This window comes from Vipera berus (assembly GCF_964194415.1).
Source record: "Vipera berus genome assembly, chromosome: 2".
NCBI classification, from domain to species: domain Eukaryota; kingdom Metazoa; phylum Chordata; class Lepidosauria; order Squamata; family Viperidae; genus Vipera; species Vipera berus.
Window position 1 is genome coordinate 72,216,181 of NC_138203.1, and position 20,231 is coordinate 72,236,411.

The window sequence follows — 20,231 nt, forward strand, 5'->3', positions numbered from 1 at the left end:
AATGTGATGCATGCAAATGATACTTTCCTGGAATACTCAGCAATGCCTATGATGAGGAGAGATGTTGGAATTTGTCTGATGTATGTAGCATTTCACCAAAAACCTTCATTTACCACATATGCCGAGGAGACCTGACACAAAATTGTATACCTCTTTCTGCAGGTTCCCTTCTGTCTCAAAATCTCTTTAGGAATATAGGGAACTGCTTAATCTGATATATACAAAGTAACATTTTCTTCATCACTGATGTGATTCTGGCTGACATAAGCCACACTAGGTTGGTTAGCTAGACTAGAGCATGCATCCTGATCAGAAATGGTCCTCCTTTTGGTTTGGGCTGTCAACTTTCACTAGGCCAAGGACTGGATTAAGTCTCAGTTACACTCTGGAGTGGTACGTTCAAAAAATACGGAGTGGGTCCATAGTGTTGGCTGTGGGATTATGGATCAGGTGCATCAGGCTTTGGTTCAATCCAAGCCAGCCTGAGTGGCTTTGAATTTTGGATCTCCTGGTTCTTGGGACTTACCTTCCATCTTTTGTTCCAGATGAGAAAATATTGCCCCAAACTATTCTGATGTGAAATCGGGAAGTCATCCCAGACTCGTGGCTCCTGCTGAAGGAAGATGGCACCCACGTTTATGATGACTTTTGCACATGTTTTGGTTGTGCATCAGCTATGCCTGTTGCTGGATTAGGGATTTGTGACTCAAGACTGGAGTATTGCAGTGTGTATTGCATGGGGCTGCCCTTGAAGAGCGTTTGGAAGCTTCAGCTGGTGCATAATACAGCAATACAAGCAGTTAATGGCGCTGGTATGTGTGGCATTGCTGCTTCCCTAAGCTGCATTGACTTCCTGTGTGCATCTTGGTGCAATTCGTTACTTTTAAAGCTCTTCATGGCTTAGGACAGGGTTATTTACAGGATTGTCTCTCCCCAATTGTGTCTACTCATCTTCTCTGGCCCTAGCAAGAGGGACATAACTAGGACCTATCGGCTAAGGCAGGGGTGTCCAACCTTGACAACTTTAAGAGCTGTCAACTTCAACTCCCAGCATGGTTGGCTGGGGAATTCTGGGAGTTGAAGTCCACAAGTCTTAAAATTGCCTAGATTGAACATCCCTGGGCTAAAGACTGTCAGCTGATGGGATCCAGAAGGAAACCCTTTTCTGCCATGTGTCCCAGCCGTTGGGAAATCATTCCCTCCCAAGACTGGACTATCCCTGACAGGGTATCCCTTTTCAGGACCTTGAAAACTTGGGTTTGTGCTTGTCCTGGGCCCCGGGCATATGAAGGAGCTTTGGCTTTGCTGATAGTTGTTTATATGATAAGGTAAAGGTAAAGGTTCCCCCACACATGCGTGCTAGTCGTTTCCGACTCTAGGGGCCAGTGCTCATCTCCGTTTCAAAGCCGAAGAGCCAGCGCTTGTCCGAGGACGTCTCCATGGTCATGTGGCCGGCATGACTAGACGCCAAAGGCGCACGGAACGCTGTTACCTTCCCACCATCGTGGTCCCTATTTTTCTACTTGCATTTTTACGTGCTTTCGAACTGCTAGGTTGGCAGAAGCTGGGACGAGTAACAGGTGCTCACTCTGCTACGCGGCACTTGGGATTTGACCCACCAAACTGCCGACCTTCTGATCGACAAGCTCAGCGTCCTAACCCACTAAGCCACCGTGTCCCTTATATGATGCTTGCATGCAATTTCTTTTTGTATTTTATTTTTATGTCTTATCTATTTTATTGTAAGCTGCCTAGAGCCTCTCTCATGCATGCACTTAGTTAACATTTCCCAATCGTGTATTTAATAATTTCTTCTTTCTCTTCCAATCAAAAGAAGAGTTTGGTCACAGGTCACTTAGAATGTCTCTGGTTTTGATGTGTGAGTGTAGCAAAGGACATCAGTAAAGGGGGAACAGTCATGGAGAGCATGTTCCATAGTGATGGACCGCCATTGTCACCTACTTTTAGTTTTGTTTGTACACAGTCACACAAATTAGCTTGGAATGACCAGCTTTAAGGATAAAAGTTGCTTGGCAAGTGCCAGGAACATTTGATTCAGCGTATGCACAAAAATCACATTTGAAGGCATTTTGTATATGGTTAGAAGCACTCTTTTCTTTTTGGTCTTGCTAATCCCCTGCCAAGATATGACATGGAAAAGGGAAGCAGAAGCCAAAGCAGCAGGCTCTGCAACAGATGCCACATCATTCATTTGAAATAGTTTGGGTTACCTTCTGGATAGAGTTCAATGCAGCATTTTAATCTGGAAGCTAGCAGAGCGTGGATGACAAATTCCTCCTATCCCGAAGAGGCATTTCGAGCTTCCCCGTTTGAATTTCATTTCTTCACCAGGAAGTTATCCAATTAGTATTGTGCCAAAAGACAGCAATGCGGACTTGCTTTATAGCAATTCAATGGTGGCATTGTAATGGCATGAAGGAACTGAAAATTATTATAAGTCACTGGTGGAGACAAGACCTTGACTATAATTGCTATTCAGGAGTAGATCCAAGGTATAAATTCCGTTTTCAGGCAGAGATTGCAGCTCCACTCCAAGCCATCACTGCTATCAGTTTATTTCTACAATATTTTTTTCTGCTTTTCTGCTTTTTTTTATGTTCCATTTCCACTGAGTTTGATACTTCCTTTCTACTGCATTTCACAAGATCCTCAGCTGCTTAAAATAACTGTTAATGGGAACAAAATAATGGTGGAACAAACAAAAAGAGCCTTGGTGGAGCAGTGGGCTAATGCCTCCTTAAGTAACACCAGCTGCCTGCAATTAGTGCAGGTTCGAGTCCCACCAGGCTCAAGGTTGACTCAGCCTTCCATCCTTCCGAGGTAGGTAAAATGAGGACCCAGATTGTTGGGGGCAATAAGCTGACTTTGTAATAATGCCGCTGGGGGGGGGGCGAAAGCTCTAATAAACAGGCATATACATAGAATGAAGGCTATTGCTAAGCACATTTTGCTTTAGATTGTAAGCCGCCCTGAGTCTTCGGAGAAGGGCGGGATATAAATGGGATTAAAATAAAAAAATAAAATAAATAAAATTTGATCATTGGATTTATAATTTGCCCAAATTGACCTACTGTAGGTTGTATTCTCCCCCATTTATTGTGAAGCCCCAAAGCAGACAAGAGATTTAATAGAAGGAGATAAATATATTTTATCCTTATAGGAACAACCGTAAATTAGTGCTGTAAAGAAGGCATGGCCAACTGTGGTTGCCATCTTGACTTTTTTGACCCCCTGTGGACATCCTTGCCTCAAGTAAAGCTGCAATACAGTGCCTGATCTTCCACCCAGTGAATCAGCTTTTGTAGCTGAATGTAAATTTGAACCATGGACTCCTTGCTGCACACCAAATGCACTACCTTTTATCAATCTGCTTCCGAGAACGAGCCACATTTTTGAAGCAGAGCCTTTTACTATCTCAAAACTGCTTCCATTGATTGGAAAGAGGGTGCCAGCTAACCTACAGTTGTAACTGTCCGCTCTTCTTTGGCAAAACGAAATGTGATCAGACTTCATGTCAATGGAGAGTCATCCAGATCAAAGTTATCCCAAAGGTGCTTTTTCACGAGGCAACTGGACTTTCTTGTTTTTCTTTGAAGACGTTTCCCTTCTCCTCCAAGAAGCTTCTTCAGCTCTTCAAAGAAAAACAAAGCAGTCCAGCTGCCTGGAGAAAAAAAAACAAACACCTTTAGGATGATCAAACTTCAGCTTTCTCTAGGATAGGAAGGAAGAGAGGTTTTTCCCCCCATACTACAAGCTCTACAAGAAGCTCTGCAAAAGAATAAAAAATAAAAAAATTAAAGCATTATTTTATAACTTTGTTATCCTGCGTTCTTAGCACTGAAAATGCAAAGAAAGCTACATGCACCTGGATCAGAAAGGCATGGCACTTGGCTGTAGTGGGCCGAACCCATCTGCTTTCAGTAGCTCTAAAGCAGGAAATAGCTCTATAATAACATAAATTGTGTCTATATAGCAGAGAAATTACCTTGCAAATATTTAAATTGAGATGTTTTCTGCCCTGACAATTTCACGGATAGTTGGTATGGCATCTAGCAATCTTGAAGTTGGGTTGTGGTAGGTTTATATTATCACCATCTCTAATTTGGGAACTCCCGTTCTGCCACCACAGCCTTAACCCTTCTATCGGCTACAGTAAAACACGAGAACAGTTGCCAAATTTGATCTATTGGGGCTACTTTATTGTCCCCCCCTCCCCAGATTCCCAGGAAAGTGTAAAATGCTTTCATGGATCTTAAAATTCCTCATTCTTGATTCCCTGTTTTATTCTCAAGGATTTTATTCAAATCTTTTCCCACTAATCAAAAGATGATTAACTTGAGTCAGGGACAGAACAGGAGAACATCTGACAAATTTCTCTGGTCAGCTTTACCTGATCATCGGTGGCATCTATGGATGTAGGATGGGGTAGGGAAATGACAAAAACAGCCTTGACCCAGGTTGATGCAGCCTCACCCCTTTTCATATATGCATTGTGACATTAGACTTCTGATGAAAACAGCCAACTGGCATAAATATGGTGGATACTGGGTATGCTCCAGTTTTGACTTTGGGCTTCTTCAGAAGGCTCTGCTGCTTCCTGTGGCATCCTAACACAGGTAGACTTCAATTTACAGTGGTTCATTTAATGACCATTCAGAGTTACACCGCCACTTAAAAATGACCATTTTTTGTGTGTGCTTATGACCGTTGCACGATCCCCATGGTCACGTCGTCAAAATTCTGGTGCTTGGCACCTGACTCATCTTTATGATGGTTGCAGTGTCCCGAGGTTACGTGATCGCGACCTTCTGACAAGCAAAGTCAGTGGGGAAGCCAGGTTCACTTAACAACCTTGTCACTAACGCAACAACAGCAGTGATTCACTTCACAACTTTGGCAAGAAAGGTCATGAAATGTGGCAGCATTCACTTAAAGAAATGTCTCAGATAGCAACAGACATTTTGGACTCAGTTGTGGTCGTAAGTCGAGAACTGCCTGTACATGACAAGTTGGGTATGGGATTGCCAGAAAAAAAAGAGGGAAGAAACTGCTAACCACCAGCATTGAAAAGTCAACCGTCTTCCATCATGAAATGGCCCTGTTAGTAATCACCACTGTATTTTAAACAAAGCCATCCATCAGGAGTTCCTGTTCTGTTCCAGCCTATGACCGGCCCTGTTTGAATGTCAGGGACAACCCCTTTTTATAGTCAACAGGCTGGTAAAACCCAACCAAATTTATTTACAAAGAAATCAAAAGTTCAAACAAGAGTTAAACAGGAATAACAGACCAGGACTCTAGCAGAAGATATTCAAACGGTTGCCTTCAGCAACCAGCACCTCCCACACCTTCCCCTTTTATCAGCAGTCCCAAGGTGTGGCTTCTCATTGCCTTCTCCTCCTCTCACCGAGTTGCCTCATGGCCTTTCTCTGTTCTACTCTGCTGGATTGCCTCCTGCTCCTAGCATCCCTGAATAGATCCAGCTATGAATCATCTACGTCCAATACCTCGTGCTCACACGGCTGAGTCTGATGAGAAACATGATGGGAAGGGCCAGGCTGAGAGCCCTGCAGTGCATCAGAGCCTCCCTCTGACACCAAAGGCTCTCCAAACCCCTCCTCCTCCTCCTCTTCAGAATCATCAGACTCAGCTGCTGGTATCACAGGCTGACGCTGAATCACAACAGTTCCTTTCTTCCACTTTGCCCTGAGGAACCTCAAAATGGAGGAGACTCTGGCTTTCATTCAAGTTTGTCTTCTTGTTCTTCTATTTATATTTCCAAAATCCCATACGCAAAGATACAATCCCTAGGATTTATAGGGGCAACTAAAGAGAGGAGATTTGTAGATCTCTGAATATTTTGCAGACCACTCAAGAATTCCTGTTGCTGGAGGCAACAGCAACTTGCGATATTTCTCTGTTTAAGGAGAACCTAAAATCCACCAAGCTTAAGGCAAAAGACATGCAAGTAGTCCTTGACTCATGGCGACAATTGGGACCAGAAAATTTGTTGTCAAGTAGCACACATGCCCAATTTTACAACTTTTTTTTTAGCAAATCACTACAGTCATTCACTAAGATATCATGCAGTCTTGATTTGTGACTGTAGGATGCTGCAACTATCATAAACGTGAGCTGGTTGCCAAGGGCCCATGTGATTATGTAACCATGGGGAAGGCGCAACAGTCATAACTTCAAGGAAGGGACATAACGTTTTTCAGTACCATAATTCTGAACTGTCATTAAATGAATCGTTGTAAGTTGAGGACCACCTGTGGTTTATGGTTTATGGTTTATTAAATTTTTATACCGCCCTTCTCCCGAAGGACTCAAAGGAAATAATTCTGGTCTCCAGAATTTGTTCTGAGTACCAGAACAGAAGAGGAACTCACAGAAATAAACCTAGGCTTTTAAAATTGCCATTGTCACTGCAACGGTGATGTTTTTCTCACTGGCTGATGGCATACTGAAAGGGGATGAAGCGAAACCCCAGGACGAGGCAATCACACTGCCTGCCAACATGGCTTTGTGCTGACTCAAGGATGGGTGGATAACCCTTTAAGACAAGACCAGGGAACGGCCCTGGGATAGAAAGCTATTTGATTGGGAGGGGAAAGCATTTCCTTTTGTTCCTGGCAGGCTATTGCTGAATCATCGTAATTATTTTTTTTAGAAAATAGAAATTATAACTGAGTCATTCATGGCTTGTTTTGAAATTATGATATAAACAGGCTTAGTGTCAATGCTACCAAAAGAGGTAAGCTTCCTCCAGGAGGAAAATCTTCAGAATCAGTTTGCTAAATATATTGTCTTTCAGAGAAATGTGTGCTAAAATGTGTGGTGAGTGATAGGACCCCAGTGTTTCATTGATGTTTAGTGGATGTGTTGTTTTTATGTGTATGTTTTAAACTTTTGACATAGATATTGTATAGGATGGCGTTTAGCTTATGTTCTTAGCCACTGTAAGTATTCAAAAGTCTATGGTAGGTATAAATTTGAGAAATAAGTAATTAAAATCTACCCCACAATTTTTTTTTTCCCTTTCAGAATGATTTTATGTGTGTTTCCTCTGGGCATGGTTTTTATATTCTCCTATTAGCAGTCTTCCAATATCTATGGGGCTGCCACAAAGAAGAGGGCATCAACCTAGTCTCCAAAGCCCCTGAAAGCAGGACAAGAAGCAATGGGTGGAAACTAATTAAGGAGAGAACCAACCTAGAACTAAGGAGAAATTTCCTGACAGCTAGAACAATTAATCAGTGGAACAGCTTGCCACCAGAAGATGTGGATGCTCCAACGCTGGAGGTCTTTTTTATTATTATTAAAGAGTTTTACAAAAACAAAATTTTACAATACATCCCAAAATCCCACCCACCCCAAACCACCCCCCTTCCCCCCCACTTCCCAGAGCTAAATACAGGGTATAATTATAATAATCATATTCTAGCTAAAGATTATCCATAATATAAAATTAACCAAATTCATAATGTGCTTTAACTCCCCTTTAACATAAATACATACAAAGTACTAACACTATAATTAATAACAATATCCCTCTAAAATCTACTCATAAGCTAAATGGAACTTTTTAGTCCCATATTTATTCTGAATATAATCTATCCATCTCCTCCAAACTGAAATATATCTTTCTTGTGAATGATCCTTCAAGTAAGCAGAAATCTTAGACATTTCTGCAAGATTTGAAACTTTAAACAACCATTCTTCTATTGCAGGGGTGTCAAACTCAATTTCATTGAGGGCCACATCAGCATTGCGGTTGCCCTCAGGGGGCCGGGTGGGTATGGCCAGGGTGGGCGTGGGCTACTGGGTGGGCGTGGCTAGAGTGCGTATGGCCTACTGGGTGGGCATGGCCAGCTCTACATCGTTCGCATCAAGGGTGCCTATGGGGGCCTGGGCAGGAGTGGGACAGATCTGAGGGTCTCTGGTGGAAAGAGGGTCTCTAGGCCAGGGCCAAGGCAGTGGGAGCCGTTCCCTCACTGTTTCCAGGATGGCTTCGCGGGCCACATGAAACCACTTTGTGGGCCGGATCCGGTCCCCGGGCCTTGTGTTTGACATGTCTGTTCTATTGCAACGCTGGAGGTCTTAAAGAAGAGATTGGACCTCCATTTGTCTGAAATGGTGTAGGGTCTCCAGCTTGAGCTAGGGTTGAGGTAGAAGACCTCCAATGTCCCTTCCAACTCTGTTACCCTGTTATCTATTAAAATATCACGAAGGGGGAAGAGATTTGTCAAGCAAATAACTTTTGCTAGGCTCTCCATGTCAGTAATTGTGGATCAATTTTTGCAGCTTAGTGTGAATTAGATCTAGTCTTTTCTACCGGTTGACCTTGATTATCTCGGAGAGCAGAAGACTCTTCCTTTGTAAAAGAAAATGATACAAACTGGCTTTTCAACTCTTTCTGGAGTGTGCCTGTCAACATTGGCCAATTTCTTTCAGAAGGTGCCACAAGTGAAAGAATCAGGAGCAAGAACAAGCTGCAAGAGTCAAAGGCAGTCCAGTGCAAGGAAGTCTTGCCTTTTTGTTTTAGCGGCGGCATTATACCCAAACCTGTAATCCAAATATTTGAAGATACTTCCCTGCGCTTATTTTTTCCCCCTTCAATTTTACTCTCCATTTCTTTTACCAGTTTTATGCCTTCCTCTCTCAGAGAAAGGAATGAGGAGAAATTCCCTCATTCAAACTATTGGATATGTTCCAAGATTTCATTCATGTCTACTTTCATCGTTTCTTTCTTTCAGCTCAAAAAACCTGTTCATTTTAAGCTGCTTTGTAACCAGCCATTCATGTCTTTTCCAGGGAGAGTGTCATGGTTCCGATAGATGAAACCCATTGAAAGAACTTCAAGGCAAAAATTCTTCCTTAAAGAACATTTTATTCAGGAAACAAAGTATCGGCACTACATAGTTGAACTCAAAAACTAAATTCATGCAATTCCCACCCCCAGTAAGCTGTCATAAATCACATTCTCCAATTAGCCTAAAATGCGGGCTTTCTCCCCAGCTCCTCAGCCCGCCAAAATGTTATCAGTTTATCCTTGGGTTCCCACAAAGCAGTGTTATTATTATGGCTAGCTGAGCTCAAGCATTTATCTCAAACCCCCCCCCCCCGCCCTTCTGCACCTGATTTCTAAATACCAGAAAAAGCATGTTAAAAGCAAAGAGAAAATGGCAGCAATTTTCCTCAGTTGTCAGAGTGGGAACATCCTACGTTTACAGCATTGACAGAGAGCCCCTGAACCATCGTATTTTAAGTTCTGCTTGTAATTTATCGTAAATACTGTAAACCCTGCTCATCCAGGAAATATATTTTTCGATGGATGTGAGGCTTCTCCAGATGAGACGTATCCAGGGCTTAAACACTAGGTTTTGAATAGAGATCCATCTGTAGGCAAAACAATAAACAAACAAAAATCACAAGTATTAGTGCTGTATTCATACCAGTACAATTAATCTGAGTGTTTATTCCTTCTCTCCCTCTCGTCCTATTTTCTCCAAACAATTTATCATTAAAAGCATGTCACATTCATTGAGAAGGTGACAACTGATGAGGATACACACAGGCACGTGAGAACACGTGATGTGGATGAGTGCGCGCGTACACAGACACACAGACACACAGACACACACAGATACACACAGACACACACACAGACACACACATAGACACACACACAGAGACACAGACACAGACACACAGACACAGACACAGACACACACACACACACACACACACACACGGTGTCTATGGAGATTCTCAAGGATGCCTTTTGAAAAAGCCAAAGGTGCTTTTTCAAAAGGCATCCTTGAAGATGCTTCATTTTTCATCCAAAAAGTTTGGACAAACTGAAGAACAGAACTAAAGAAGCTTTTTGGATGAGAAGCGAAACATCATCAAGGAAAAACAAAGTCCAGTTGCCTGTCAGAAAAGCACCTTTGGGACAGACACACAGAGAGAGTTTTAAAAATAAATTAATGGTGGATCAAATGTTACAATTTAATGTTTACTGAACTTTGTCTTTTTACAGTTTCGATTCAGTTCTGTTCTGAGCTGCAGAAAACTGAAACTGTGGAATTTACTTCTTGAAGTGTGATTTCTTTCTGAAGCATGCTGAAATTCGTATGAAATAAGTAGCAGTTACACAGCTTAGTGTAATGACTTCTGCCCCCAAATACTCATAAGTGCCAATCATAAGAGAGCTTTGCAGTTTACTGGGGAGGGGAAAATGCAGGCCTGCCTGCCTTTTTTTCTACATCGTAACACCATGGTGTGAAAATAACCTTCGCCCATTGAGTTCTGGAAACTGAGTTCTCTCCTTTATTTTTACATTACCGCCTGTGGCACTTGGCTCTAGCTCAGATCTAATCTAGGGCTGATTGGATGGCATCCAGTTTTTAAAACAGTTTCCACTATTTTAAAGAGAAAGGGACTGTAGACTGAGCCTTGACACTTGTTTATTTCAATATACAAAATTGAACAGGAGAGAAATCTTTGCCGTTGAATTACTGGAGGGTCCAACACGCTGCTTATACCAATTCCTCTAAAGACAGGCAGTTCTGGTGATCAGGGCGCATGTTTGGGCTTGAGAGAAGCAGATCCTGGACCAGCTGCGTGGTACATCTGTCCGCCTGACTTTTTAACCAAGAAGTGTTAGTTTATTGCTAAGCTTGAGGATAAAAGAAGCAGAGATGGAAAGTTGGCGCTTTGCGGATATTGCTGTCCTTTTAAGTACATTCAGATGTCTGTTGATGAAGCCCCATGCTTTGTTTTCAGCTCATTTCACCTTCCTGGTATGGTGCAAGTTTTTATTATGTAAAACAATATTGCTGGTAGAATAGTGTAACAGCAATAGCAACCAAATCCAAAGCGTTTACATGATTATTCACAGAACACCCATCTGATGGATAGTTAGCATCATCTATACATGCCTCTTATCCAACAATCATTGCCTTGGATAATAATTGCTTTGCAAAAGTTTTTGTCAGGTTCTTCAAAGTCCTTTGCTGATATCCTCAGCTGTTGTGCTCATATTGCTGCCTGCAAGATGTTAGTCCAGTAAGATGCATCGCTTTTCCACTGATAATTGTCTGCCTCTTGTAGAAGAATTAGACCGAAGCAGCTGCTTTTGAGTCCCAGTTTGGTAGAGTGGCCTCTCATGACTGATGCTTCCCGGAGATCTTTGTGGAATGTCTCTGGACTGCCAGGCAGCTGTGGGCCTGGCTTCCATACTCAAACACACTTTATTTATTGCGAGGGGGAAGCGTTGTGCACATCTGGGGGTACACAACTCTCGATGGGCAGTGGGTTCCATAGACATCATCTGAGTCATTCCTGGCAGCCACCACTAGGGGGAGGCTGGGATTTTAAGGCCAGAGTTTATCATACTTTATATATTGTGATGATTTTATGCATTAATTCATCAGGTTTCTATGCAACAGAGATTTTTTTTTCCTGGTCAGGGAACTGTAATGTGCATAAGCTGAGGTTGCTTTATGTAATAGAAACAGTGTTGCTGAATAGAGGCCTGCTGTATTTGGTAACAGAGATTAGAACATAGCTAGAACATAAATTTTATTTTTTGTTTTTGAAGACAATCCAATCATTCCGTTCCATTCCCTACAATTCACAGGATATTAAAGTATGAAATCACACAGATGCCAACAGGGATATCCACAGTAGAGCTAAAAAAAAGTCAAGATGGAAGTTATGTGCTTGATGTTCTGCTCCTTCTTGCATGAGTTGTGTGACACATTTTTTTTAAAAAAAAGTAAGGGTAGAATTGCACGGTTGAAGTCTCCATCTTGACTTTTCACATCTCATCTTGTACTGACTCTGGAAGGCAACAGGTGGAAGAATCCCACTGATGCTTTTGAGAATAACACCATCCATGTAGCACTTCTGCTTTCAAATGATCTTAATTCAAAAAGGCAGTTGTTTGTGGAAGGATATTAGAGCATTGGGAAAGATGTCTGACACAGGAAGTCCTTGACTTATGATCACAATGGAGCCCCAAATTTCTGTTGCTAAGTGAGAGAGTTGTTAAGTGAGTTTTGCTCCATTTCTTGCCACATTTGTTAAGTGAATCGCTGCACTTGTTAAGTTAGTAACAAGGTTGGTAATCTGGCTTCCCCCTTGACTTTGCTTGTCAGGGGATCACATGACCCCAGGTCACTGCAACTGTCATAAATATGAGTCAGTTGCCAAGCATCTGATTTTTGATGACCTGACCCATGGGGATGCTACAATGGTCGTAAGTGTGAAAAACGGTCATAGGTCACTTTTCACAGTGCCACTGTAACTTTGAACAGTCACTAAACAAACAGTTATAAACTTATAATCACGGACCACCTGCAATATCTTTTCAGTCTAAAACATGATATTAAAAGCTGTAAGCCTTTGTGAATTACAACTCACCTGATCGGATGTTGTTGTCAAAAAATATATATGTTATTTATGACTCTGAATAAAATTTATGGCAGCCCAAAGTCTGAAGGCTGCTTATTGTCTCCTAAAACTGTAGGGAGATGTAATTCTTAATTGTAATTCAGAAACTGAAGCAGGCATTACAGTAAGAAAGCTTAGCATGGATTGTGCCACGTTAATAACTTGTCTATAGGAAAGGTTTACTTATTTATTGTCACCTCAATCCTATCTTGCTGCTTTCTATTCTGGCAAAAAGCCACAATTTCACTTACCTACATTTTTGGAATACTGAATTGATGCACACAAAGAAGTTATCCCCAGGTTTAAATAAACACAAGTAAAATGCTTGACAGGTCTCGATATTTTCCAGGTTGATGGTCGGACACAGAGGAAGTAACTGTTGAATGCTACTCATCTTGAGTATATAAACCGACCAGTTATTGAGCAAAAGTCCCTATGTCATTCACAGGATAAAGAACCATAACAACTGTTGAACAGCAGAGCTGTGTGGGAAGTTTAATGTAGCAAAGTAATAGAATACAAAACAAAACGAAAAGCAACCCGCCCCACCCTAGACATATCAAAAAAAAATTGTAGTTAGGGATTTGTATTATAAACATGAGCTGAAAATAGTTGTGCATGAGGGTATGATTGTATATGAGTGTGTTCAACCCAGGGTGCTGCCTTTTGATAAATTGGTCTGTTTATCCATCTGCACTAGTTTTGCTCAACCTTAGAAGCTTTAAAATGTATGAACTTCAAGCTGGCTGAGGAATTCTGACACTTGAGGTCTACACATCTTAAAGTTGCCAAGGCTGAAAATCACTGACCTAGGTCAATACTGTTAAATTGGACCAATAGCAGTCCTTCAAATTTCAGAAGAGACTGTTTTCCAACTCCGCATTGAGGTATCAAGGATTGAACATGGCTTTGCTACAGCATAGAAGATCTCAGGTCCAATATGTGATATCTCCAGCTGGAAAGACTCTCTTTCATTCTGGGGGCTCCCCATCCATGGAGGTCCATTTTGTAACCATTCTTCTTACACAATTTCATTTTGAAATAGTAAGGATAATAGTCAAAATGTTCTACGACATGTCATCATAAAATGGTAGAACTTCTCCTGCAAGCAGTCCGGATTTGTTTCACGCTAGAATTATATCACTTTATATTTTTTATTGTTGATGTCACTGAATGCAAACTGTAGAAATTCAGCCTTAAGCCAGGCATGCTCCTGTATACTGTATTATCTAATGATAGAATGATCCTGAATAGTAATCTGCCTGATTTTTTTTCTAGGAGAAAAGTATAAAATAGTTCAAAACGTTAATAATAATATTTTTGTTCTTCAAGCCTTGCAACAGATTTTTCCCCACATATTTACAACATTCAAAAATGTCTGTATGTTATATTTTATGTGTTTTATTCACCAGCATCTAGTTCTTGCATTTCAAGATACATTTCAGCTGTGGAGTACTGGAAACAAAACAGGAAATGCCTTTTAACCATCTTTTTACCCCCAAAACCCAGGCTCACTTTTTCAATAACTACTGTATAATAAAGATTGGCAGCCTAATCAAATTTTGGGGGGAAAAATGGCATGGCTGGCTGGGAATTCTGGGAGTTGAAGTCCACAAGTCTTAAAGTTGCCAAGGTTGGACACCCCTGATTTAGAGGATTTATGAATCCAGTTTATTTTGATAACATCTTAAGAGTCACACTGGTTCTCGTTTTCCCCCCCTATTCCACGGGTGTCAAACTCACCACGTCACGTGATGTGTTGCGACGTATCTCAACTCTTTTTGCATTGCCGGCAATGGGGTGGGTGCAGCTTTGGTATGATGAAACTGGCCCGTGGGCCAGCAGCTTGACACCCCTGCTCTATTTATTTAATTTATTTTCGTATCTCGTCTTACATCCAAGCCATTTTGAAACAGAATGCAGTCTAAAGGAATCACTGGAATATAAAACATTAGATAAAATTAAACGTTTAAAGATTCTGTGTGATAAATTTTCCCTGCTGAATTTGCCCTCCACATTTAGCAGGAGATGAAATAAAAAGACATAGTGGTTCAGATTCATTTTTTTTGGTTCAGTTTCTTGATGGTTGAAATTATGACTTGCAAGCCAACTGACAGTGCATTTAAGAAAACCTACTCTTTCAGATTTGCAACTTCATAACTGCAGATTTAAAATGGAACTTTGTAAATAGTTTTAAATTAAGCCCACAAAAGGGAAGGATGCACAATTGCTTGGAAGAAGGAGACTTGTGCATTGAAAGACCATGGGACCTGCCTTCAAAAAACATAAAAATGGCGCTGGGCTTGAATGATCATGGCTGCCCTCTTGATTTCACCCTTTTGGCAGTTGCTCTTGCCTCTGAAGTTCTCTTTTCTAACTGAAATATAGTGGCCCTACCCAAAATTTTATAAATTTAGATCGATTGTATCATTAAAATAGTCTACCATTAGGAAGGTTTTTACCTCAAAAACCCCCCAAACCCTACCCCATTTCAAAATATTGTAAATTATGGTAAATATTTACGGTTCTTGTTTTATTCTTTTTCACAGAACCCATAGGTAGTGTGAATGGTCGAGCTTTAAGGCTATATATTCAAAATTCTCCTTTTGCTCTGATTTCTTTCTTTTGAAAGAAAGTTGCTTTCAGATCATGTTGCGATCAGAACAGAAAATACTTGGAACAACTGTTTTGCATTATTTTTCTATTATTTTTGCGGCTGGTGTGTTATTTCCCTCCTTAACGACACAGTAGGAGTAAGTAAATTTGACAATGTCTTGCTCTAGCCGTTCTTATTGCCAAGTATTACAATCTTCTACCATTGTTCTTTCAAGTTGCATGAGAAAAATTGGACAATATTTTTTGTCATGTCAGCATTGCCTTCCACAAAACTTCACAAAAATAACATAAGGAGGAAGACTTAGTGCACACCTCTTCTTTCAAAAGCTCTCATTTAACAGAAAAATGTAGCAGAATACAGCCCAGATTCTATTCTTGCCTTTGTATAAAATGCAACAGAAAACTACTTCTGCACATACAGTACTTACCGACCTTGATGACAAGCTCTGACAGCTATCTTTTCAACCCCCCCTTTTTTTAAAAAAAAACACAACAAATCACTTTGAAAGAGAATCTCAATAAGCCTAAAAGTAAAATATGTATCATAAAGCCAGGTGATGGATTAATATAGTCCATGTAGGATTTAAATTGTCATCCATGCTAATAAACCATCAGTCAAGAAAGATTAGTCAAGCATTGTGAAAATTCTCATCCCAAAAAAGCATCGAGAAGCAGAAAAGTGTGCTGTCTAATTTCATATCAACACGCTGGGCCATAAAGACAAGCCAACAGAAAGAAAAATCCACATAGAAGCTGCTTAATTGTTGAGTTGCAAGTTGAGAGGCAACAAAAGCAGGCTTTTAAGACGTCAATGCATTCAGCTAAAATCAACTTGTCTTTTGTCAACCGGCATTAAAAAAAGGAATGAAAAAAAGCTTGCAGTATAGTTACCCCCCAAAATATCCACCTTCACTGGCTAGGAGAAGAAATTTCACCTTTTCACCATCTTAATCCATATATGTTTAGAGATATTTGATACTTTTACTCATGGGTTACATGCCGAGCCCTTCACAAATGTTTTGTCAGTTAAGTGGTTGGACCCCTAAAGGGACCAGCCTTTGGCAGCTTGTGAACTTCATGACAGGAGCTGATTTCATTTAAATGAGTCTAGGCTGGGAAATGAGTGTGCGTTTTCCCCAAGTTTCATTTTGCACAAGAGTCAGTCATTGTGGAAACATTGCATTGATCAATCAGTCCATCAATCAATCCATCAATACATCCTTTCCCAAACTACTGATCTACAGGTAGTCCTCGACTTACAACTGTTTGCTTAATGATGGTTCCAATTAAAGGCAGCCTCAAGAAAAGGTGCCCCTTGATCATGTGATCGCCATTTGTAATCTTTCCCCAGAATGTTAATGCTTTCTGCTTGTATTTTGATAGGGAGTAGTCAGAAAATTGGAACAGAAATTGGAGACAGAATAGGAATCAGCAATTGGGGCAGCAAATTTAACAAATTTCTATACCAAATTTCTCACCTAAGTGACCCCCGGGCAGTTTACAAATAAAATCCATAAAAAGAAACATAGTTATTTATTTATTTAGCATATGGCTGGTCACACACAATATTAAAAACATTTCATATTTACAAGTTAAAACAGTTAAAACAATTAAAAAGAAGCAGTAATAAAACCTAAGAGGAAAACAGAAATAACATTTCTGAGTTTGATGTTGGGTTTGGAAATTCAGTCAGTAGCTACCATTGTTACGCAGAGGAAGTCCTTAAAATCTCCTGGGTATTTTCTATTAATGCATTCCCTCACTATATGTTGGATAGTCTGTCGGGGAGCCCCGCAATCACATTGTGCTGAAGATGTCTTTCCCCATTTATACAAAGAATCGGCACACACGCCATGAGTCGTTCTAATTCTATTGTATGTCACCCATATGTGTCAGGGTAAATTGAACCCTGGAGGTATATTATTAGGATTAATATGCTCGAAAATATCTTGGGAGGTATAGTTATTCCATGTTTCCATCCACTTTTGTGTGGTGCTCTGATGTTCGGCCAGCAGCTTAAGCGCTGTGAAGAGTGGTGGATTTCTTGACTTTAGTTGACATCTTAAGAGAACAGAGGTATAACCATGAATGGGTAGGGAGGAGTTTAGCAGGATCTTACTATACTCCCGAATAAGAGCTTCTTGTCTTCGTAAGTGCGGGGGGAGTATATGGCTAAGAACTGGTAGCCAGTGAATAGGCGTAGATTTTATGCACCCAGTAATTAATCTCATCGTAGGTAGGTAGAAACATAGGTAGGTAACTAGGTAGGTAACTAGGTAGAAACATAGTTAAAAAAATATTAAAAACAGAGCTAAAAAGTTAAAAATTATAAAAGATAAAAAAGGGAAAGGGCATACCCTCAAGCCATCAACCAACTGTAGGGTTTGATGCCACTCTTAGATTCCCTATGACAGTTGGCAGAGCTACAGTAGATCTTGACACAATTCTAGGAGGCCAGAAGAAACAGAGTCTGCCTCACCTCTAAGGGCAAGATGTTTCATTGGGTGGGGGCAGCAGCAGAGAGAGCTCCCTTCCCAGACCTCGCAAGTCAACATTCTTTGATGAGATCTGCAACATACTCTCCCTACTTGACCAAATTGGACCAAGATAGGGATGTGATAATAAGGCCATGCCATGAAGGGCTTTAAAGATAATAGCAAACACCTTGAATTGGACCCAGAAGCAGACCTGCATCCAATGCATCTCAGGTAGCAGAGATGTTACATGTACACTCTGGAGACATCTCAAACTGCTCATACTGCCACATTCTACACTAGCTGGGGCTTCTGGATACTCTTCAAGGGTAGCTCCTTGTTGAGTGCATCGCAATAGAATACATGGGTGATGACGGAAAGAATTGGAATTTTTGTTTTCTGCTGACTTAAGGATGGGTAATTCAACAGTGGAGAAAGGTCCTTTGTGGGCTCCTTGGACCTAAGATTATTTTTTTTCAGTTGGAGGAAGGAGAAGGAGAATCCTATAGAGAAAAAGCATATAAGTGAAGGTGGTTCTGCTTACACAGAGTATGGGAAAGCAAAGAGAGAAGACTGTTCTCTTTCATAATACTTTAGTTCAGGGTGTCCAACCTTGGCAATGTTAAGACTTGTGGACTTCAACTCCCAGGATTCCCCAGCCAGCCCAGGGTCTTAAGGTTGCCAAGGTTGGACACTGCTGTTTGGTTTGCAGCTACCCGGAAAGGGTGCTATTGTACTCATGCCTCGTCTATCAAGGTAGAAGCAGGCTGGCTGGTGGAACAGAAAGTCCTGATTTATCAAGCACTTCTGTGCAATTCTAAATTAATCCTTTTATGCAAAAAAAGAAGGAGAGGGAGAAATACCTGGATGTAGGGGCCATCTAACATAGCCTGCCTCAATGGAGAGGCAGGGTTCCTGTCAACGTATGATAGCTGACCCTGTGGAGTCCTTGACCTTGTTGGAGCTTGGTTGTTTTCTTGCAGGCATTTCATTACCTGACTAGGTAACATCTTCAGTGCTAGTTACAAGGCTGATGGTGCTACTTATGACATTAAGAAGACCCTTGCAGGTGAGCATTGCACCATGCTGGAGAGGGCTGCCAAGGTGAGTATTTTAGGCACATAAGCACACATTCCTCTCTGTGGTGGTCATCCAGGTACGTTGTTCACCTTTCACCAGCACTGCATTCATCTCCCCCCCCCACACAATGTGTATATTAAATAGAATAATGCCAAAAGCAGATCTGTTGTCACAATTCACATCTCTTATTTTTTTCTTCTGCACAGCTGCTGACATTCTTTTCAAATCCCCTCCTCAACTCACCTGTGTAAACATCAAGGCACCTTTTTTCTTTGTTCGGTGTGTGTATATGTGTGCATTAGGAAAGCAAAAACGGGCCACCCCTTAGCTCAGAATACTGTAAAGATTTTCCAGAATGCAACAACGACAGAATTACAGGTTTCTCCCAGAATGTCCCTCCAATTTCAGCAAAATGCCTTGGGAAGACACAATGGGTTCTAATTTACTCAACAAGCCAAGCCATAGTTTTCTTAAATTAACCTTAAAAAAAATCCCATTAGATCGTAGGCCAGCCTACTTGGACAACTGGAAAGCTTTGGTAGTGTGAGAGAGCTCATTCGCACAGTGATCAAAAGATCGCAGACATCACAGAAGGAATAGTGAGTGATAGTGAAGTTTCCTGCTCACATTTCAGTTGGCTTGTGTGACACTGAGAAATTATCTGGGATGGAGGGAGAAAAGAGTGAATCTTGCACAATGGCAAAAATGCCTTTGGGAAGCCCACCTTTAAAATCTTGTGTACTCTTTGAGTGTGGCCCCCACACCCTGGAATGTACAATGCAACAATTTGTTGGCTTTGCCTGAAGCTCTCTTCTGTGCCATACAGATTTGCATCCGAGCAGAATCATGTCAGCAAATGCATTTACATTAATGCCCCTATGACACACTGTTCCCGAGACACACACACAAAGAGAGGTAGAGTGGGCAGGTGGTGTCAGAGGAGATTCATTCATGTGGACAAAAATGACAGCAAGAAGCAAACATTTTTTTTAAAAGGAAAAGAAACCAAGAGGGGCTGTCACAATGAAGAGGGTATCAAACTATTCTCCAAAGCACCTGAAGGCAGGAAAAAGAAGCAATAAATGGAAAGTTATTAAGGAGAGATCCAATCTTGAACTAAGGAGAAATTTCCCGTCAGAAAGGGGAAAGGTAATGCCAAGACGATTTGCGGAACAGGGACGAAGAAAAACCAGAAAAACTGATAGCTTTTCCTTGCTTGGCTGAAGAAATTGCACAATCATGAAGCTAGCACATTTGAACCTTGTTTGTAATGCATAAAAATTAAAAAGAAAATCTCCTGACTTCACCTTTGACATAATGTGCAGTGAAGCGTAACAAGGTTTACACACCTTGTAGCTAACACTGGAGGCTGTTGGCTTAAGACAGACATGTCAAACACAAGGCCCGGGGGCCAGATCCGGCTCGCGAAGTGGTTTCATGTGGCCCACGAAGCCATCCTGGAAACAGTGAGGGAAGGGCCCCCACTGCCTTGGCCCTGGCCCAGAGACTCTCCTTCTGCCAGAGACCCTCAGATCTGTCCCACTCCTGCCCAGGCCCCCATAGGCACCCTTGATGCAA